The sequence below is a fragment of the Castor canadensis genome, chromosome 3 (genome assembly GCF_047511655.1).
Source record: "Castor canadensis chromosome 3, mCasCan1.hap1v2, whole genome shotgun sequence".
Taxonomy (NCBI): Eukaryota; Metazoa; Chordata; class Mammalia; order Rodentia; family Castoridae; genus Castor; species Castor canadensis.
In genome coordinates, this window is record NC_133388.1 from 4,632,411 (window position 1) to 4,656,215 (window position 23,805).

Sequence of the window (23,805 nt, forward strand, 5' to 3'; positions counted from 1 at the left end):
CTTTTAAAAAACAGAAACTAAATGAAAACACCTGTTGAGTAAAACAATAATTTCAGAGAAATCCAAACATTCTCCAGATCCTCTCCCTGTTCCCAAAAGCAGCCCTCAGGACTCTGTTCTCCTATTGCATGACCAACAGTCAGTCTTCTTGGAGTTCCCTCAAAGCGTCTTGACAAGGATTCTCATGTATGAACATAGCAGTTTAAAACATCATGTCTTCTGGGTTGCCAGGCCCATGGTTGCCCATGTCAGCAGCAATGCCCTGTGGCCTCAACTGTGGGGAAATCATCATGTTCCCTTAAGGTCTCAAAATGCCCTTCATGGACATCATATTGCCTGGAAAGGCCAGAGACCCAAGGTGGGTGTAGAGCCAGGCAGGCCCTTGTAGCAAATCATGCACATGGGACCAACTGAGTTCATTATCAGGATGGGCTGCCCAGCCAAGGTGGATTGTGGTGTTGATGTCATATGCTACTGAGGATCCATATTGCCTTGCTGGAGAAAGGCTGATGGTCTCATTGGGTTGTGCCATGGCATGGATGGAGTTGTACCATGGGGCATGTTCACAGTTCCTACTGGTCCTGGTCCACTCATGCCAGGTAATGCTAACCCTGTTGGTCACCCATCATTCCCTACATGTGCAAAAATCCAGGTCCAGGACCTAGGTGTGTTTATGGTGTGGATCCTCTCCATGAGGAAAATATCTGCCTAAGATTCTCAGATGGAGTAATATAGGGCTGATCAAACTCAGGTACTCTGGTAACTCCAGGCCAGATGACCTCCCACAGATTTGGGTCTACAAACACCAAAGACATACTGCTCCCCAGCACAGTTAAGGCATCATGACCCCTGGGCCTCCAGGCTTGCAAATTGCTACATCTGCTGAAATTTGCAGCAGGATGGTGGGAAAGGCCAAGGGTGTGTTTGCTTGGGAAATCTGCCCCTCCTGGGAAGTTGTGTTGTCTCCCACAGGGGCCAATGTGAGAGAATGGATCCTGCACTGGAGGAGAATGTACTGGAAGTAAGCCTGGGGTTAATCTATCCCTCCCTGAGGTGCCATCAGAGGCTCCTGGGACCTATGCCCCATTATAGAATTGTGTAACATCAAGCGAGGCTCCATTGGGTCCCCATGAAGAGGCATGTTGGGTCCCATGGTATTCAGAGAAAGCATCTGAATGGAGTGAGAAAGTGGTTAGGCATCCCCATTGGGCAGTGGGTTGGCATCTGTACCATGGAGCTTGGACCTAAGATTCAAAGACTCTGTGTATTGATGCCCATTATTCATTGATGGTAATTCTGGAGAACAAGCTGGAGGGGAGTTGCCACTGGAGCTGGCCACAGTCTTGAGAGCATCATGGTATAATGAGGTAGAACTGGGCATTGCAAACTTGGACATCAAAACTAAGAGAGGGTTCTGGGAAAGGGTGAATCTGGAGGCCTAGTGTAAGGTGTAAGATGTACTAGAGGGAACACTTCCAGAGGTATTCATAGAGTCATGCTTGCAGGCTGTAGGAGGTCAGGGGCCACCTGACTCCATACTTCCCAGCATGGCTTTGGGACCATGGTGTAGAAGGCATTGTAGTTTGGAGGGATCCCAGGAGTCTGGAGGGGAGGCTAGGGAGAGGAAGTCCATCCAGGTGATGGGGCAGGAAGTGACAGATACTTGAGCTCAATAGGAAAAACAGCAGCAGACTCCAGGACTGGGGGTTATTTAAGGGAACAGGAGCTGCTGGTCCTGACAGAATGCATGACAGTTGAGGTGGTGAGAGATGGCCTTGAGATTCCCCAAGGGCGAAAACAGCATGGGGGACTGGACTTGGTGCATCATGGGCAATTTCAGAAGGTTAATGTCTGGGGAATGCACGTGGCTGTGTGCCACAGATATATCCTCAATGGAGCTGTGTTGAAGCTAGTGGGGTTACCGGAAGGATTAAGAGGTAGTTGGGGCATATGGCTGAGCCATCATTTAGTCCTTTGTACAGGGTCCTATTTGTGCTCTGAGATTCTTCAAGCCACTGTTGCTGCATGGACCCTTAGACATGGTAAGGACTGGCCCGGGCACATGCAATGCTACTGTTGAGGGTGCTCAGCAAATGGCAGGAACACCATCTTCTGCTGGGCAAGCAGCAGGTCTGATCTACCTGGGTGTAATTTTATCATCACCTCAGGGCCTGGCATCGACTCTCTAATCTTCTCAGGGTTCATCTGAGATCTAGGTCCCATGTTGTCATGTGGATGAACATCTCCCTTCTCCCCACCAGGAACCATGGCAAATTCACGTTCTGATCAGTACCTATCTGTGCAGACATTTCTTCTGGAAAGTCACCTCTGAAAGGGTTCAGGTGGCCTTCCACTAGTATCTGAGGGAAATGGAATTATTCTCAGGATTCACATGGTGCTGGGAGCCTGGATCATCCTGTTCATCTCTATGCTTATCCTCCGTGGGAGACCCACCCATTTCTCTTCTATCTGCTGATGATACATCTCTTCAGACAATCCTGAGAATCCAAGGGTTGTTGTGAGGTTTAGGCCTCTGTACAAGGCCAGGCATTATCTGAAATCTGTAATACCACACAGAAGGCCAGAGCTGAGACTCTGAGAAAATGGAAGGTGGAAGATGAGATGTGAGTTACATGACTGAGAATTTGACACAAGACCAAGATAGTCACTGTTTTTTTGGCTGAAAATGGGATATGCACTCATTCCTAAGAATTTTCAAATGTTTATATGCAATCATGAAGCCCAGTAAGTTTACATTCACTTCACCACCAATATATGATACAGAATTTATTGATTCATTCCCAAAATGCTATCTTTCCACAAAACTCCAACAAGACACTCACATCTCCTTGAGAATTGCCCTCTCTGAGTTTTCCCACCAAGAGCTTACTACATAGAAAGAAGACATAAAAATAGAGGTCATGAAAACCAACCCATCCCTGACTCTGCAGCTCTGGGAGTGGAGAACAGCTCTGGATGACCAGCTGATTAACTTTAATTATTAGAAATGAAGACAGAGCAAACAATAAGGATATTAGCTGTCAAGGCATAAGATGCCCTGTTCAAAATGGGATATGGAATAAGAACAGACCTTATCCTCCTTTTCCTGTCACAGAGTCACCTCTATCACATGCATCTTTGGGAAGAGATGCTGATAAACACTGTGTTGTTTCAATCACTCATATGCTGGAGACATGTCCAGGTCACATGGGCTGTCCTTGATGTCTTAGACAGGGACTATATCTGCATCCACCATGGAACAACATCACATAAGATATTCTTGTGTAAGTCGGAATGAAGTAGGTTGCCTAGGAAAACCTCCCTGACTCAGAGAGAATCAATGACAAGGGATTAACATGATCTACAAAAAACTTACACTCTTAATATTGGGTGTAAACACTGGAGCTCTAGCCAGACACGGTAACACTTACCGTGTTACACTGATCATTGCACACTGCTATGCTATTTATATGTGATGTTTGCCAATAACACCCAGTCTATGTAATTGGTAACTTCCTGAGAATGTTTTTGTCACTCAGGGTCCATGTGGAGAAAGACCTACATGTGTGGTATAGGATTGCATAGTATATATATTTAGGAAGCTCCCATGTAAGAGAATATGAAGACGGGGCTGTGAGGTTCAGAAATTTCTCCTAAAATGGTTCATGATTGTCCCCAGGTTAGAAGTTGTTTGGGTGGAAGTTTCCAAAAAGTCTGTATTTCCTGTTCTGTGACTGCACCAGTGCCGCCTCTGCACTCAGTGGAGGGCTGGGAGCATCGTTAATTCCTGTGTCTTCTGCACATAACGATGGATTTCAGTAGGCAGTTCGGGCTTCTGTGATTCACAGACCCTAGAGTTTAAGGCAGCTCAGATGTTATTCACTATCCATTATGTCAACAAGATTATTTGAACCCATGTAGGTAGACAGCTAGCGTTCATGAAAAAAAAATATTTTGGGGAGAATACAGTTCCAAAACCCTGGATGAATGTAAGCCTGTTGTTGAAGACGTAGAGATGAAATAGTTAATGAGGTTAAAGTAAAAGTATGAATGAAGTTGGAATTTTGAAGAGTTGATGTGAATGAATGCATTTCCGCCAGCTACTTATATCATTAAGATGGACATTGCATTGTGTTTACCTGGTAACACTATCCCAATGTAATTTTTAAAGCAGAACACATAAGCCACATCTCTAATATTATCAACTACACATGCTAAACATTACCAGTTGGATTGCCTGAACCTACACAGGTTTGCAATTTGAAACACCAGTGAACACCTGAAGACAAAACAGTTTCCCTCATCAACAAATGATCCAGAGGCTGGAAGCTGCACCAGAGGTCTGCACACAGAATGAATGACAACAGTCTCTGTATGGATGGTCCCAACTGCATGATGTATATTTCTATTTGTTTCCACATCCTGGCTGTGTTCACTGATCAGTCATCATGGTAGCTCTTGTTTCAAGATGGTGATGGTCATATAAAGCCCACAGGAACAGCTCTCCTACTTTTCCTGTCTCAGTGATGTGAGATACTTACTTTGCTACCCATTCCCAACGTGTGTACTTTTCTGAGCCAGGGACAAATGAACAGGGCCAAGTCACAAGGGACTATAATTAAAAGCTGGATACTGGCTATGAAGGTGTGCAGAATGCTTCACTTCTGTGGTCACGGAGTCTTCTAATGTGGTTTCTGAGAAAAGATATTTGGGTGGGAAGGGCTTTAGGAACTTGTTGTTTTTACTATCAATTCACTACCTCATGGTTCCCCTATACTAGGACAGTATTTCTTTCTGTTTGCACAGCTTATCTGTGTAAATTTCACAATCAAGGACAACAACTCTCATATTTATGAGCCCCTCCCATACTGTAGCATATTAGGCAAATACTCTCACCATTAATGCAGATAGCATACTGCTAAGGTTCCTGGAAACACCTGTTTGAATCTGTCATGATTCATGAGAGGAAAATGTGTCTTGGGACATGAAAAGTTCTCATTCTGGGTGGGTCCTCCAGGGCCTGTGCAGCTCCCACAGCTATGTCCAATCACATAGCATAGTGGGGAGGATTTGAAGGGACTGTGCAGTGCAATGGCCTGCTTAGCACATTCGCTGTACACGTGAGGCTCATGGAAAGACTCGGTGCTACTGTGTCTCCAATCTGTGAAAATCTCCATACATCTTACCACTCTCTCATTTTAATTGATGCAGAGTGATCCTGGGGAATTGAAAGGTATGTTCCAGCATTTACATCAAAGATAGTCATATGAAAATGTGAATTCTCCACCATGGTAGGACATACTTTCTATTTTTTATAAGAAACAATATATTTTATTTTTCTGACACAATAACTCTGACTAGTGGTTTTGTACCAAAGTAAATGAAGGTTAGAAAGAACACTTTGTGCAGACAGAGAAGGAAAAGGAAAAATCACAACATTTAAAACAAAAACAAAATCTTGGATAGTTTTTAGTATCTGTCCCAGGCCCAGCTAATAAAATTCACTTTAGAGTTCCTAAGAGAAGGAGAAGAGAAAGCAAGGTGGGCAGCAAAGTCTTCAGTAGGAAAAAGAAAGATGAGGGATGTGATAATTCCAGAGGATATCCCCACTACAGAGCCATCCCTGCTGGAGACAGGAAGGTGCTCCCATGGAAGGCTTCAGTAGAGTTATTTTCCTGGAAGATAATTGGGTATTGCCACTGCCAAAGTGAAGAAGAGAGGAGAGCCACCAATCCAGGCACGAGGGAAAGAAACACACTTAACCAAGGGACTGGAAGTTTGAGGAGGAAAGGAGAAAAGCATGGTGATTTGCTTGTATACTTGAATAGACAATCTGTGCCAAAGGGCACATGGACTGAAAATCAAGTTACCTAAGCTTCATTATTTTAAAAAGAAAAATCCCCCTATCCACTGAACTTAGTTCCTTTCTTGTGCTTTTCATTAATACTCTGCTCTGAGGTCATAGCTTGGTTTTTCTCTACACTGGAGTTGAAAGAAAATAGTGAAAAGGTCTGAAGTCAGATTCTCTACCTAATGTTAGCAGTCCAGAATTCCTATTCTCCTGTTGTCCTGAAGACTAAAGTCTCTGCTAAAATACATTTTACAGTATGGTACAATACACACAAAAACAAAGCCCAAATGAAAGAACAAAACAAGAAAAGAATTCTAAAAAATACCTGCTGATTAAATGAAAGTTTGTTTTCAGGTAAATCCACACATTCTTGAGCCCTCCCCTCCTCCAAAGCAGTGCTTGGGGGTCTTTGTTCTCCTACTACATGACTAACAGTCAGTCTTCCTGTAGTTCCCTCACAGCAGCTCTCAGAACCTGGAAACAAAACTTGAACAGGATCAGTATGCCCAATATTAGCAGCACAAATCATCACATTTCCTGGGCTGCCAGGTCCTTGGCTGAACCCACACATACCCACATCAGCTGCCGTGCCCTGGGACCACAGCTGTGTGAAAATCATGATGTTCTGTTGGGGTTCCATCAGTCCTTGCTGGAATCATGCTCACAGCAGCAACTTGGTTGCTCATCACAGTGGGCTACCTGGTCATGGTAGGTAATGCTGGTGACATACTCCAATAGTGAGGTCCCATCATGCATTGTTGGATAGAGGCTCACAGTCTCACTGGTCAGTGGTCTGCCATGGATGAAGCTTTTTCAAGGGAGAAGACTGCAGTTCCTACTGGCCCTGTATCTGCCATCACAGGTAATGCTACTCCCATTATGGGGGATTGGTTATCCATCATACCTTACATATGTGAACAACCTATGTTGTGTAAATAACCCTGGGACTGTTTACAGCCTGGAATTTCCCCTGAAGAAATACATTACAATGTATGTTTAGTATTCTCAGATGTAATAATGAGGGACAGTGGGTCCAGTCTAGGTGACCTCCTGCAGATCTGGGTCTGTAAACACCAAAGACATGTCAGTCCCCAGCACAGTGAAGGCGTCCAGACCCACTCAGACTCCAGGCTGGCAAAGAGTTAAGTCTTGAGCTTTGGGACAGAATGCTGGGAAAGTCAAATGGGCCTTGTACAGGGAAACCCATCCCTCCTGAAAGTTGCATTGTTCCCACTGGGCCATTGTGAGGGAATGGGAGCTGCTGTGGATGAGACTGTGCTGGAAGGAAACCCTGAGGGAAACTCATTCCTTCTTGAGTTGCAATCAGAGGCTTCTGGGACCCATGACCTATGATAGAATTGTGTGACATTAAGCCAGGCCCCATTGGGACCCCAGGAGGAGGCATGTTTGGTCCCATGGCATTTGGAGAGGTCATCTGATTGGAGTAAGAAAGTGGTTGGCTTATTCACATTGGGCTAAGGTTGGCATCAGAACCATGGGGTTTTGACCTGAAATTTGAGGATTCTGTGTGGTGATGCCCATTCCTGGCATATTATACAGTGAAGGGAAATTGTGAGAATAAGCTAGAGGGGATTTGCCATTGAAATTGACCAGTAAAATAGCATCATGTTATAATGGGGTAGACCTGTACATTGCAAACTTGGACATTTCAGGTATAATTGGGAGTGGGTTTGGGAAAGGGTTGGCTCTGGTAGCCTGGAGTAAAGTGTAAGGTGTACTAGGGGGAACACTTTCAGGGATATTCAGAAAGACAGGCCAGCTGCCTGTATGAGGTGCGGAGGGCACCTAACTTCATACTTTCTAGCATGGCTGGGAAGGCCATGATGAAGGGAACTTTGTAGATGGAATGATCCCATCCAGGACTCTGGAAGGGTGGCTTGGCAGAGGAAGTCCATCCAGGTGATGGGGCAGAAATTGATGTAGACTTGAGGTGAACAGATGAAGCAGCAGCAGAACCCAAGACTAGCTGCCTGCACAGATATATCCAAGGACTTCCATCCCAGGCTACACTGGATTGTAGGAGCTGCATTGAGGCTAGAAGGGTTACTGGAATGGATGAAAGTTAGTTGTGGCAAATGACTGAGCTGGTTGTTGGTCCTTTGGACAGGACCTATTAGTTCTCTGAAATTCCACAAGTCACTGTTGAAGGGAGCACCCTGAGACATGGGAAGGAATGGCATGGGCACATGCCATACTCTTGCTCCTGGTGTTCACCAAATGACAGGGACACCACCTTTTGCTGGGCAGGAAGCATGTCTGATCTACCTGGGAGTAATTCCATCATCTCCTCAGGGTGTGTCACAAACTGTTTTATGTTCTGATGAATCATCTGAGAGTTAGATCCAATGTTGACATTTAGATTGACATTACCCTTCATCCCCATAGGAGTTATCCCAAACCCAAGTTTCTGACTAGGACCTATCTATGAAGGCATTCCTTTTGAAATGAGAAGTCTGGAGGGACTCAGAACGTTCTCAACTGATATCCAGCAGCAATCAAGAGTCTCCCAAAAAAGAAAAGTCCAGGACCAAATGGATTCTCTGCTGAATTCTATCAGACATTTAAAGAAGAGCTAATAACAACCCTCCTTAAACTGTTCCATGAAATAAAATGGGAAGGAACACTGCCTTACCCATTTTATAATTTCAAAGTTATTTTCTCAAAATACTGAATTCAAAACTGTTATTGTTTAGTACATGTACAAAAATAAAATACAGTGATGGTATTAAATATAAGACAAGACATATTAAATCTATGTGATTTCATATTTTTACTATGACACTATGATCATCACTGTTTCCTAGGACTCTCCTATTTCCTTTGGGGACTGCAATATATGAGACTTCCACCCAGAGCTTGCAATTTGCAGGAGGACATGAAAATACATGTCCATTCAGGTGATGGATGACATGGCTCATGAAAACCTGCCCAGCCTTGACCCTGCAGCTCCAGGAGAGAAGACCAGTCCTTGATTTCCAGATGACCCCATTCAGTGATCAACACCGAACACAGATCATTCACTATGGAGTTGGGTTGCTCTGGGTTTTCCTTTTTGATATTTTCAAAGGTGATGTATGTCAATTGAGAGTTACCTAGTGTGTGATAGGATATGTGGGGAGGATCAGTGTATACCTTAATATGCATATATTAACGTCCAGATATTCATATCCACAAAATGTGAATTATATTAGTTTACATGGCAGGCACAACTGATGGAGAACCTCATCAATAATGATTCCCATGACTCATGACACACTAGCAATTCTGGATTTTCTTGATAAGTATAACCCAAATTTTCCTAATCATAAGATTCATTTTATTTCAGAACACCAGAATATATATAACATGATCTAACACCACAAGAGAACAATGCTTGTTTGTACTGTAGCATAATTATTAATAATTACAATGCCATTGTAAAGTATATTTATATCAACACCTCTGAGTTGGTAACTTGGTTTTCCAGTATCTGTTTGAAGCATTCTTGATGTACGCATTCAAAAATTCTATTGTGAAATGCAAGTGTTAGCTGCATGTATTTTGGAACTTTTCAATGAGAAATATATGTTGGAGACATGTATTGTTTTGAAAGTCATGTTTATGGATGACAGCTCTGGTTGTTGGAAACTTATTTCTTAAAAGCAAACAGTGCTAAAGTTCCTTAGTTTTATTTGGATTAATATTGTGTTAAGTGAAACAAGCCAGACATTGACAAATACCTCCAGATAACAATTATAGAACCTAAAAATAGTTTCAAAGAAGTCTCAAGTAAAATGGACGTTAATGGTTCAGGAGCAGGGAGCTTGAGATGTTAATCAGAGGATTCATAGGTTCCATTAACCAAGAGCAGTCTCTTGACTGGGTATCAGTGTCCCACACCTATAATCCTATGTACCTGGGAAGCAGAAATAAGGAGGATCTTAGCAAAAAGTTCATGAGACCCCATCTCAACCAATATCTGAGTTATTTGGCACACACCGGTCTAAACAGGGAATGTGGAAAGGGTTAACTAGAAGGATAATTGTCCAGGCCTGCCTGGACAAAAATTTAGATCGAATTTCCAAAATAATCAGTAAAAAAAGGGTTGATGCATGGTCCCAAAGGTAGATCTGCATAGCAAGACAAAGACCATGGGTTCAAACATCAGAAACAGAAACCCAAATAAAGATTGACCTGATGTGTAATTAGGTGATTTTAGTGAACAATTCTGTATGTCATTCTTCAGAAAGTGCTAAGATTGTATAGTAGGAATTTTCTGACAGAGAAATGATATTATGTGAATTAGTGCATGTAAATATTACCTATATTTACACATTTGTCAAAGTGAGTATGTTTGAAATAGTTAATGATTTCTCATAGGTTTTGATTTAAAAGCTTTGACTTTGTTCTTTATCAAAAAATAACAGCATTTAACAGAATTGCATTAAAATAAGTGTAGTGTTAGCTGCTAAATGTATCCATTTTCTCAAATAGTTCATAAACTCAAATAAGGTTTTACATAAAACTAAAACTATAAAATAATTATAAATTTCAACCTAAATGACAGGCACAACTGGAGCATGAACACACACACAATAATTCCCAGATGTTCATAACAGCAGTGGCATATCTGATATTTCTTTGCTAAGAGTTTTATTATAATTTTTAACAGCTTGTTTTAATATTAGGATGTTTCATTGTGGTAGTTCCATCAAGAGGTGAAGCAGGATGAAAATGATGCATGCAGTTCAGGCAGGTTCTGGATTATGTTTGCAAGATTGCTGTAAAATGGGTTTTGAATGGACTCACCAAAATAAAACCATGTCCTCTCTTCTCATTGAGACCTCCCAGAACTCCTCCTTCATTGCCCTTCCTAAAACTGATGTGGGCAGTGTTGAGTGTGTTGAAATTCCTGCCAATAAGTTCAATCAACATTGGACCTTTTCACTGTCACCTGTGAGGTAGGATTTCCAATCTGGCATCACTGGAATCTAGTGTCTATTTTTACCACCATTTTCCCTCATATTTAAAAATATCTAAATCATTCAAATGCTCAGCTGCTATCAAATAAACACTCTCTTTTGACCATGATTTCCAGTAATTTGATACAATGATGAAAATATCCAGAAATTCAAATTCATTTGGCTTTAATATATGTAACTACTCCTTTACTGAATATGAACTGCAAAATATTCACTTTTAAACCTTGGCAATTGTAAATTACAAAGGTAAAAGATAGTTATTTTATTACACAGTATGCCAAAATAAGTATCATATTTAAACTATAGCACAAAATAAATTAAGATTTATGACTCAGAAATGTACTTACCTTTTATTTTTCTATTAGAAGGTCACCAGAAGATACACAAAGTTCTTAAAATAATATCACCAAAGTATATGTGGTTCTTATCAAAATGAAAAATATGCCTTTAATAGTGAAACGGTCTCTGCAGCATGCACAGGAAATTGCCTCTTCAGTTCCTCACTCTCTGCAGATGCCCTCCCTAACTGCACACACACACCATATCGAGGACATCAACAATGTGGTGATTTCGCAGGGTGGATTTACCCCTCAACTGTCTTGGGAATCCACTCCAAGAACAACTTAGTTTCTCTGGCAAGCATATTCTGCATTATATCTTGACTTCTTTCTAGTAAATTCTGTGAGCTGTTTAGCATTTGAAAAGTCAATTCTGGGCATTCCAACAGAAGGCAGCTCCTTGACTGCCATGTACCCTGGTGCACATGATCAGCCATCTGTAGAGCAATCTCGTCTTTTGCCCATTTACCATGTATGCCAAAGAAAATACAAGAAATGAGTTGGCTGCAGAAACCTCTTGAGAGAGCTTTGATCAGATCCTTCATTTTGGTTTTTTTCTTCTGTTGTTGACTCTTGTGATCCTGATCACTTCCACCTCGAGGTTTGCACCATGACAAAATCTTCTACATACAAGGAGAATAGATGCAAATAATTCACCTGTACAAGCACCTGCTGTTTGACTCTGAGCTCTATGAAGCAAACACACTTCCTTATTCTTCACCACATGTCCTAGCACTCACTTGTCCAGGTTACTGTGAGGCATGCTGATATTTTCTATTCCATGTCCTTCCAAAGTAAGACAAAGGAGACATTGCTGCTGTCACCCAGAACAGCAGTAGAAATCTACCTGCTATCTTGTTTTTAGAGATCTTCAAAGCATCCTACAGTCACAATGCCACATATAGGAGTTATCTCATCCAAATGTCAAAAGACTGAAGCTGAGATATTCTGATGTAAACCCCTGAAACTGGCCATAAGTCATAGAAGTGTATAACTTACACTTCTATGATGTATGTAAGATATCCATCAGGGATGTGATTAAAAGTACTGAAAGCCACACACCCAATAAACACAGTGTCCTCAGAATTGAGGTGTGCAATCCCCATGCAGGTGTTAATTGGTATGTGAACAGTGGGAACATCACCATAATCCTGGGTGAGTATGGGCATCCTAGACAAAGGATATGGAGAGGGTATAGGAGATCAGTCAAGGTGGACACAGACTCTGGAAGAAAGTCAGCTCTGTCCGTGACTGACCTCACTGCCCCAAAACCAGCTGTGTCAATTATCTCTGTGTATATATCTCTGTACTATGAATCCTAGAAAATATGGCTTTTATGAAGGTGTGGCTGCAATGGCTACTTAGGAGTCTAGCTCTTTGTGGCAGGACACTTAATGATCAGGTATTAGTATATTCTCAGTGCCTGTGTTTTTGCTCATCATCAGTGCACAATGTGTCTTAAACTTTGAATCAGTATTCTATCAAGGATTTGTATCAATTTTTAAGTTAGTTTTAGTTCCAGAACTATCCTAAGCTTCTCTTGTTTCTATTGAGTAGAACAATTCCAGGGGCATGGCTGAAGTGATAGAGCACCTGCCTACCTACAAACTGTGAGGTCCTAATTTCAAGCTCCAAAAAAGCCCTCCCCCCAAAAAGAGATGTACAAATATTCGCACAATTCAAAATAAAAATATGTAATGTGAATGCACACCAGTTAACATATATATTTCCAATTCATGTTTTGATTTTTTTATCAGTCTAATATCTGTGGCTAAACCTCCAGTGTCCGAATGAGTAGAAGTGGTGAGTAAAATGTGTGGTCATCCTTTTCCTCATCTTAGAGGACAACCATCCCACTTTTCACCTATAAGTGTGAGGTAAGCTGTGGATATTTTATATATACCTTCATTGTGTTGTGGTACACAACTCATTTATGGAGTGTTTTGCCATGGAAAGATGTTCACCATTGTTCTTTGTTTATTCTTTATCTGATGACATCATCACATAGATCTTTTGATTCACTCTGTTACCTGGTGCATCACCCATGTGGATTTGCATGTATAATTCCTCCCTTCATCCTAGGGACAAATCAAACTGTATCATAATGCAGGTCATTAATATGTTGTGAATAAGATTCCCAGTGTTTTTTTGTTTCGCTAGGATACTGACAACTGAGTAATGTATGAAGAATACAAGTTTACTTCTCAGAGATGTAGAGGCAGAAACCACAAGGTCATGAGTCAGAGCCTCTAAAATCCTTCACTTTAACATGGTGGAAGGCACATGTGGACAAGAGAGAGCTAGGACAGAAGGGACAAATAACATCTTTATTCAAGACCAACTCTAGCAGTAATTACACCTCTGATTCAAGAGTGAGGATGATCTATATGTGAGGACAGAACCCTCCTGAATGGATAATCTCTTAAGGGTTCCACTTCTGTAACAAAATGAACAGATGACAAACACATTGAAATTGCTACTGATACAGGGACTATTGGTGTGACTGTACCTGAGTTTTGGGTCCTATGTTTGTGGAAGAAGGCTAGATGGAGACCTTTACCATGTTGTGATCCAGGTTAATGTAATTCCAGTACAGTCTCTGAAGACCACAATGCTGACAGAAATGTGAACAGTAAATATGGTAGTAATGAAGTCCACAGGGGTGAGAATTCTATTAGGAATTGAACTATAAGTCACCAGGGCTCCATTATGGAAAATAACTTGTCTATATTTTGTCCAGGTCCTCAGATTTTTGTGGAAAGCACAATTTTTGTAGTTGGCTGGTTTATCTGTCCTGAGGAAGCATATCTCTCAGGCAGAATTCAGTAAATATCCTGGATGCTTTCATCCACATTTGCAGTGAGAATAGGAATAAAGAGCAGGTTGGAAAGATTGAAAAAAAGTGCAGTGTGTCCAGAAAGGATCACAGGTAAATATCAGGCTATGCAGGTCAACTTTGCTAAAATTATCAGTGCTATTGGGAACAAGCCATCTGTTTTGCACAGGGATAAGAGGAAAGGTTCCTGGAGGACATCTCAGGAATGGTCTGGAACTCAGCATCCCCTATAATGGCACAAGAGCAATGAACTTCCTCCCTTCCACTAGGCCCCACCTCCTGAAGATCCAACAACCCAATTGCACCACAGGATGGAAACCACGATTTTGACATTTGGACTTTTAAAATACAAGATTGTTACAACAACAAAATTAATTCCAATATCTTTGGTGAACACGAAGGCAAATAATAACACTATGAATGTTGATTGGTTTGAACTTCTCCTGTGATTTAACGTATTAAAACCCAAATACAGTGTAATAGAGTAGAGAGGTTAGACTTTAAAGAGATTTTTAAATGAAGAATGTATTCATGTATTACTGGGAAATGATACATAAATATGAAAAGAAATTCATTACATCCCTTAACAATGTCTTCCCCATGTCCAACAAGACTCAGACTAGCACACACTGCTCTCCCCCAACTTACCCATCCTTTAGAAGTGACAGATGAGAAAATGGACTAAGGATGTCTCATCTTGGTCTCCTCCCACTTCTATACTCAGGGCCTTCTCCATGCAAAGCAGCCACCAGACTCAGGATGAAAGCCCAGCCCCGGTGGAAAATCCCAGTCTCCTTCTCACAGGAGCCTTCACAGAGCATGGATGTCCTGGGTCTGTTCCTCTGCCTGCTGGCAGCTCCCTTTGGAGAACATACCAGGTCTCAGGAAAGGGACCTGGGAATGTTTTGGTTTTGGCTAAGGCAATTCTCCTTGTTAGCAGGTGACCTGTCCAGGTGCATCTGCAGCAGTTAGTACCTGGCTTGGGGAATCTCTGCAGATGCTGACCATGACCTGTCCTGTCTCTGTATTTTCTGTAACTAATTATGAGATGAACTGGCTCTGCCAGCCTTCAGGAAAGGGCCTGGAATGGATTGGAGGCATATGGAGTATTAAAAGCACATATTATAACCCAGATCTTAAATCCAGACTCAGCATCAGCAGGGACAACTCCAAGAGCCAGGTTTTATTAACACTGAGCCGCCTGAGTGTTGAGGATGCATCCGTGTATTACTGTGCAAGAGGCACAATGAGGAGACTTCTCAGTTAACCCAGACACAAGTCTCCCGGAACGGAATGAGCATGGCCAGCAGGGGGCGCACAGCACATACGGAGCCCAAGGCAGCCCCAGGAGCAGGCACAGTGGAATGCTTGAACTTTATTTCTGTTGCTTTGGTTTCTCACCCTCCCATCTCCCCAACACCACCAGGCACAGTGACTCCACAGACCTTTGTGGCCTCAATATGACACTGGTTTTCTTTTCTTGAGGTTACATATGGGGGACATTTGCGTTCTCAGTATGATCTGCAGAATAAAAATGAAGAAACCCAAGGTGTCAATACAGTTAACTGCATTGTTACATTTCATAACATGTGACACTTTCTAATACTGAATGTTAAAATAACTTCCACCCCTTCATTGTTCTCAGTAATCCTTATTGTACGTTTTAACAGCAGAGATATTCTGGTGTACACAGTTGACATAGCTGAAAACTCTATAAGAGTTATCATGTTTCTTCTGAACTTACTGCTCTTATTCCTAAAGTACATTTCCACTGTTATGTCTGTGTGTTCAGGCCTCAAGTAGCTTGTGCCATTCATTATGTTTAATAATTAGAATTAGAAAATATTGAATAAGTAGGTCTTCATAATGTTAATTATACTTTGTTTTGCTAAAAAAAAATCTCAGAATTCCTACTTAGAGACATGCCCATCTCCTTCCTGGTCATTGATGACTGATCAACTCAATTCCCTCCAAATGCATATGGATTATTTGATCACGGAAGCCTGATTTTTGTGATTACAGTACTTTTAAAGTTCTAATGTAAGATATATTTAATGAATTTGAATTTTGAATGTATCTCACATACCTGAATAAGAAGTACTATGTTTTATTCAATTATCTTTAAATGCATTCTTCTTAGTACAACTCTGTAGCAGATATACATGTGTGTAATTTAATTATTCAATTAATTTGTTATTTATTTAATTTACTTTTCTATTCATTTATTTACAGTTTTAAGAGACTGAACTCAGAGACTTGAATATATAAGGCACGTGTTCTATCTTTACAGGTTAAAGCCCCACTCCTATTATCAAATTCTTAAAATTATTAAAAAATTATTAGAATTAATAAATTTTTAAATTCTATATAATATTTAATGACAGATTAGGGTATGGTATACATGCATGCAACATGTAAGGATCTTTATCCTCACATGGAGACTTATGCCTCTATTCAAACCTTTATCATATCTCTGTGAACTTACAAACTCTTCTATTCCAGATATATACAAATATATGATATGCTGTCATAGACTAATCTTACTTGCTGTGTTATAGAACACTAGAACTTGTTCTTCTTAACAGACTCTTTGCTCCCACAATGCTCCTCATGCTTTCTTTCCTCCACCTTCCTCAGTCTCTATTGACCACTGTTCTTTTCTCTAGTTATAGGAAAAGGGAGTTTCATCTTCTGCAGATGAATGAGACCATGAGGAAGAGAATAAATCCAACAGATGGACATCCTCACTTCCTTTTCATGACAATCAGCAACTTCTCCTTCTCCACAGCTCTGACTGGTTCTCAACTTCCCCATTCACTGGTAACTGTCATGGTATATGATTTAAATTTTTACTCCTTAATTTTACCTGTCAAATTTGAAAACCTATTGGTTCCCCCCTACAACACTATATTGTGACATAAGGAGCAGTTTTCACTAATAGGACCACAAATAAAAAATGCTCTTTTTCAGCTCCAGGAACTGTCACTTGATCTACTCAGGGCAGAAACCAGGATTACACCATCCTCCCTACCACATAAGCACATGCATGCCTACTACATTTCCTGCATCGTCAGACTCCACATTGGCCTTACCACAGGTCCATCACACCTCCTTAAATTTCGTGATATTCCTTTGATAGTCAATCAAATTTCAGGGCCAGTGGCCAGCTGGAAATTAACAGTCTTACCTGGTCATGGGTATTGAGTGTCATTTCTTCTCTTCCCTTGTTTCTCACAATCCTGACCACTTTCAAGATACTATCCAGAGGATTCACATTTGTCATGTTAATCTGCCTCAACCTACTGCTATTAATCTGACATTACTTCAGGTTAGACACCCTATGTATTATCTAAGTCAAACTGTTCAATCTATTTTACAGTAAGATACAGAACCTTGCACTTAAGTCTCTCTTTATTAAATGATTTGAAGGAAAGCAGTTTTCAAGGAGCATATTGTCTAAATCAATCAATTCCTGTGTGAGATCACTGAGCTGAGGGTCCTTGACCTGCCTGTCACAGGTGTGTCAGGTCAGGACAGCAGACCAGGTGTCTAGTGTGACTTGAGTTCACAAAGGCCCTTTCTGGCTTCAGGGTGGAATGATAATGGTAAAAGCAGTGATGACATTATTGGACACCACTGGATCTCATCTGTAAGTTTACCCATATACTTAATACTGCACTGCAAAATTTAATATATTTTAAGACAAGAGATTATCATATGGAGTCCTCACCCTCAACATCTCACAGAGAGAACAGGTGGAGCTGTGCTTTTTCCTCTTCCACCACTACTCATAGCATCTCACCCATAGTAACATAATTCAGTGACACAGGACACCAGAATGGCAGCTACCATGGAGATCCTCTAAGAAATATTTCTCTCAACCAGGGAACATCTCTAAGTCCATATCATGGTAATTGCTTTTGTAAAAACATTCATTGTGCAACATTATTGTCAAATATCTTTGAAATTCTTTTCAAATTTTTGTTGAGAACATTATAGTTAATTCAGAGAACACTTGTAGAGAACTAGAAATGGCCACCTCTAGTGTAGAAGAGTGTCCCTGAAGAACAGTCACTGACTTACCATATCCCTGTGCTGAGGGTCACTCAGAAGCTGCCTCAGTTTCCACGCTCTTCTATGATTCTCAACTATAGACAGTCTGTTTACCATGATATTCTTGAAAAAAATCAGCATTTCACAGGTAAAGCAAGGATAGGAACCTGATGGCTATACATAGTCTCAAAATGGAGACCATAATAACAAGACATCTTCTATGTACCAGATAGAAAGTGCACACTAGTTAACATGAGCAAACTCCCCTTTACTTACAATAGCCTTTGAAAATCCAGGGTTGTCAGACTCAACATAACTGTGAAGATATTTAGCAAAGCCACATAGGAGGGATCAACCAAACTGAAGTGAGTTTAGTGATAAATTCTAGTATCAGTGTAAAAGTGAATTCAGAAAATAATGGTATCAGTGTCTTTAAGGGAAGAACATGTAAGAATTTCTCAGTTTGAACTGTTTGCAAAATCTCACATAAAGGTGCTGAGGAGTACAGTGGGAGGATCTCAGAGTCATAAAAATTTCAAAGTTTGGGAGGGGTATGTGGACAAAGGTGTGGTCTCCATACTGGAGAATAAAGCCCTGAAGTTTATTAAAAAAAAGAAAATCCAGGGTTGTGAAGACTTTTCACATACAAATATAAGTTTAAATCACATGGGATATCTGATGCCTTCTTAGAACTTGGAATTCCAGAATGACTGGCAGGGTGTGGACATTTGGGGTTGCTGATGGGTAACTTCAGCATAGATTAAGTACTCCAACTAAAAGGTACAATGTGTAGCAACCCTTCAGGTGGGGTATATAAAGTAGCAGTTCCCTCTGAGTGTGGTCAGTGCCTTAGTCTGTCATGAAAGCCTACTAGGGCCCAACACCAAATGACTGCTGGATACTCTAATAGCAAAATAGTTTTCTAGAACCTTCCAGGAACTCACCCCTGCAGCAAACCTAGCTCTCTGATGGCATTCTGAAGCTCCTCCAGGGCCACAACAAGCAGTGCACAGGTGTCAGTGCTGCAAAGCTAACAGACATTTCCTTGTGTCTGATGAATCAAAGGAAAATCAAATTCAGAGACATTTGATGACTTTATGAACCATTTTACAGTGTGAAGTGTTTCCTGAATACAGAGCTGGCCTAGCTGCATCTTTACAATGGTGCCACCATGTTTCATTTCAATTATGGTGGCTGTTGTGGAATCCTGACTTCATTTTATCAACACAGATTACCTGGTTTGAAGGTGTACTTCATTGCTGCTGGAAAAGTCACTGTCTGGAGTCTCTCAAGATCCATGTAGCTTGGCATGGTAGTTGCAGGATCTACAACTATGGATTTTATTACAAGTGTATTTCCTGATATGATATCAAACCCCAAAAATATCAGGAAACCTGCAGTGAGAAATTCCCTATTTATAAAAGAGATCTAGTGCCATATCAGTGTAGTCCTGTAGGTCAAGAATCATCTTCTACTTCCTCGGTGTCTCCAACCCTTCCTAAGTAAAAACATATGCTAAAATCATCAACTATCACTCCTTACTCTTTTCAAGATGAAAACTTGGGTTCCTACCATAATCTGCTCTGAAGAGAAACAATGTTGCATGTGGGAGAGAGAGGGACGTTTTCAGCTTTTCCTGGACAAGCTGCAGCTTTCATCTGTTGCTAAAGTAAATTTCTTACCATTCATGAATATCTTGGGATGTTCAGACCTGGATTGTATCCGTTTTGCCCATGGATTTTCCTCCATATTGGGCCAAGCATACTTCAGAACTATGATCCAAACATCCTGTCTAGCCAAAGGGCTGGGTTTCTCTCCAAACAGCTATTGCCTTCTGCCCAATCCCTCGTCCTGCACCACACAGGACATGCAGAGAACCACATCAGAAAGGAGGCAGCAAAGTGCCTCCACTAGGTAGTGCCTCCACCATTCTGGGGTTAGAGACACCCCAGAAACTTTCAAGAAGGAAAATCTGTAACAGACAAGTGGGGAGTGGTTCATCCCTTAAAAGACTAGTCTTGTGGAGACTTCAGCTTGCTAATCCAGCCAGTGAAAGCTGAGAAACCAACTCACATTCATGAGGCTTCGGTATCAAGTGCACACAGCAGGACTATGGATAAATGAGCCAGGCTTTGTCAATCCAAATGCCACTACAGTGTGTATGGATGACAAGAAATAGAAGTACCATTAAAATTTAATGCTTGTACTATTCGCTTTTGGGTTTTATTGTGACTTGTTTTTCACTAATTCTTTCCCATCATCTATTTGGAATAATGTCAATCAATGCCAGTCTCTTCACTGTGTTTTAGAACACAGTGAATTTGTTGTCAAAACTTCAAAACGAGAGCCAAATACTGTAGTCTCTCTGACATTTAATTACATAATACAAATTTTAAAAACTTATCAAACTGAAAATGGTGCAAGTCACACCACACAAAGTTCTTTTTTGACTATGGAAGAATGAATTTAATAAGGAAAATATACCTGAGTTTTTAATAAGCATTTTAGAAAGATACGTTTGGATTAATAGGACCTTGAAGTTTATATTTTATAAATTCTTCCCAAAGGTAATATGTACAGGTATCACCTTGGGTGGAAATTAATATGGGAGGAAACCAATATATTATATGATATTTGTCCCTTGTATCAAGTCTGGTGAAATAGCAGACATCTTTTCTGTCCTTCTTCAATCTTCTGCCATGTGTTGATGTAGAAATTAAACAAATTGAAAGCAAGGCCACCCTTGATCAGACAATATATCCACCAGAAATTATTCTTTGAATTCTGAGCTCCAGAGACATGAGAGAAAACATTGTTCCACTTGTGGGTTACAGGGTGTGAGTTGTTTTGTTGTTGAAGCAAAAATTGACAAAGACACCCTGAGTCTGTGCACCATGGATCTTCACACCCTGATGGCTCAGCACACTTGGCCTGCAGTAATTCATCAAACACATCTCCAGCTCCTTCCTCAAATGCTAGGATTTTTCCTGCAGCAACTATATGGCCTCACTTGGCCCAGCCGGGGGATATCAGGTAGAAGGATCTTGCAGCTGACTCCTCAGTTCCTCCAAGATGGTCTTCAGCTGGTAAAGTTCTTGTGCACTGTGTACCTTAACCTATTTCAGGATGTGCATCTGAGCCAAAGTTTCCAGTATCTGACTGGAGGACTGCAGCAGCTAGTCCTCAGATAGCTTCAGCTTCTTCTGAATCTCTTCTGTGCTGAGCTCCATGGCTTCTTTTTCAACCATAAGGACCTGAATGTTATCCTCCAGTTGCAAGTTCTTCTCTATTTGGTTTTGTTCCTGCACAGATTAAGGGCATCTTGTTCCAGATTCTTCTTGTTTACTTTTATAAATTCCCACTTTGTAAAGAGAATAGCCTATATGCAAGTACCTGTGCTTGTGCCCATGTTCTAGTCCTTGGAAACTGGGGTCTTCACCTGCCATCAGAGGTTGCAGTAGGGGGAATGTGGAGGCAATCTGTTTGCTTCCTGGCCTAAAACCATTTCATTGGTTTAGTCCTTGGGCACTGGCTATGAAGAACATGCCATTGGGCTCTTTATGGCACTGAACCATAACAATGAAATTAAGGCATATGATCATAAAAGAAAATGTATGAGTAAATTAGTGGCAAGCTTCAGAATAAGGGAAATATTTGCAAGTCACATAACCATCAAGATAGGTATATCCAGAATTTAAAAAATAAGCTTATACATTCAATCCTTATAAGTCTAGGATTTTCATCTGATTCAGGGACATGTAGTCTCACACACTTGCTCTCACAACCATTGTCATATTCAGGCCCTGGGCAGAGCAAAAAAAACTGTCCTCCTGGCTCCCCACAGTAGCTAGGGTTGTCTGCACATCATGAAGGCAGTTTTCAATCACATTCACATGGCACAGGATGTTTTAGAGCAAAAGAGAAGCCTGGACCTCCTTTAGCAACAGCAATGACACAAGGTAACAGACTCCAATGGGACATGAGCCTCATTCCAGCAGATGGAATGGAGAAAGAGAAACTGGAACCTATTCCAGAATCAGCCCTGAGGAAGAAGACCCAGAATCTGACTGGATGCAGGAGTTTTCACTGTGGATAAGGTGGAAAGAAGTGGATTATGATGGTTTTGTGGTCCGGAGTGTGTGGACATCCATTGAACCCAATTCAATGGCTCAAAGTACTTGTCATCAAGAGAAGCGATGTCTATGGTCATATTCTTCACCTGAGCCTCTGGTCATGCAGAACATGAGGACTGCTGACATGCAAATTATAACTTAGTGCATAACTACAGACTGTAAGTTCTGGGGGACTCAAAAGATATTAACATTGCAAATGTGAATGGGGTGAGGCTGACCAAGGGTCAGAAAAAATTTCAAATAATTAGAACTACCCTCTTTCACAGCTCTAATTACCTACCCAGAGGTTGGTATCCTATTTAGCCTGCAAACTAGAGGACTGAGAGCCTCAGACACACAGCAGCAGTGGAAGAGCAACAACAGATGACTTGGAATTCTTACAAAAATGTAAATGTTTGTTGTTGCTGGAACTGTGATATAAATACCTTTTTTACTTACAGCTACTTTTTTCTTTTAATCTTCCGTACATTCCAAAAGCAGTTTTGCCTTCTGGCTTCCAGTTCCCTCTTTTGATCTACCTACCTTCTTCCCCTCTCACAGTTGTTCACAAAACATTCAAGTTTGTAACCCAAAACTATCTGTCCTCCTCCCCTTTCACTCACCCTCCCCAACTTATGCTTTGTGCTTGACAACCTCCAGAACAAATCCTTAGTGAACAATCTCCTATCTGTTTGTTTTCTCTCCCACAATCCTCCTTCACTGCCAACCACTCCAATAGATAAAGCGATTCCCAGATATTCTTTTTGTTTTTCTATAGAGTATACATGTTTGTCTGACTGTTCAATTTTCTCCATTATTCTCCCACTACGTCTCTCCTACTTTACTATCAATTTGAAGCCTCCTATCCATTCTAATTGGTAGCTTAATCAATAATTTGTGTTAACCCAGCCAACACCCTTCCACTACATAAAATTTTCACCTTATGTTATCAACTAGACTCTTCCCTCTGAATCTGTTCCACCACAAATCTAACCGATCTTTAGCCTTACAGAACCATGAAGATTCATCATTCCTACAATTCAAAACCAAATATACTGGAATAATAGCAGTAAGCAGTACCTGATCTTAATCAGGAATTATTGCTACCTCAAAGCTGCAGTTCAATATCTGTGACAACTTAAGTAGCTAAGCACTCCAGCCCATGTGGAACAGGGTATAGAAATCAACATCTTAAGAACAAGAAGCTGAACAAATGGATATTAAGCCTCTACCACCCTATCTTGAGACAAGAAAATATACCAGAAAATTGTCACTGGCAAGTACACTAAATTGCTTCATAAAACCCCATCCACGGGACAAAATGGATTAGAACACAGAATCAAAAACAACCACAGATATATAAATCTTAATGCAAATCACATGAAGCAGCAAGACTACTAATCCTCTTCAAATGTCAACTCCACCAGTAAGGATCTAAACATCAATGAATGCAAGGAAATAGTATCTGATCTTAAAGAGTATACTACTATAAAACTAAATGAGCTCAGAGAGAATGCAAGCACACAGATAAATTAAATTAAGGAGACCATGAAAGATATGAAAGAGAATATCAACAAAGATAGAGAATCCTGAAAAACAATGAATATGAAAAGAATAACTCAATATTGCAAAT

The 23,805-nt window shown here is 40.8% G+C and overlaps 1 pseudogene; it reads right to left on the reverse strand.

Annotated features, from left to right (window-relative positions):
* Positions 1–202: 202 nt before the first annotated feature.
* Positions 203–19,371, reverse strand: LOC109677763 (B-cell CLL/lymphoma 9 protein-like; annotated as a pseudogene).
* Positions 19,372–23,805: the final 4,434 nt, after the last annotated feature.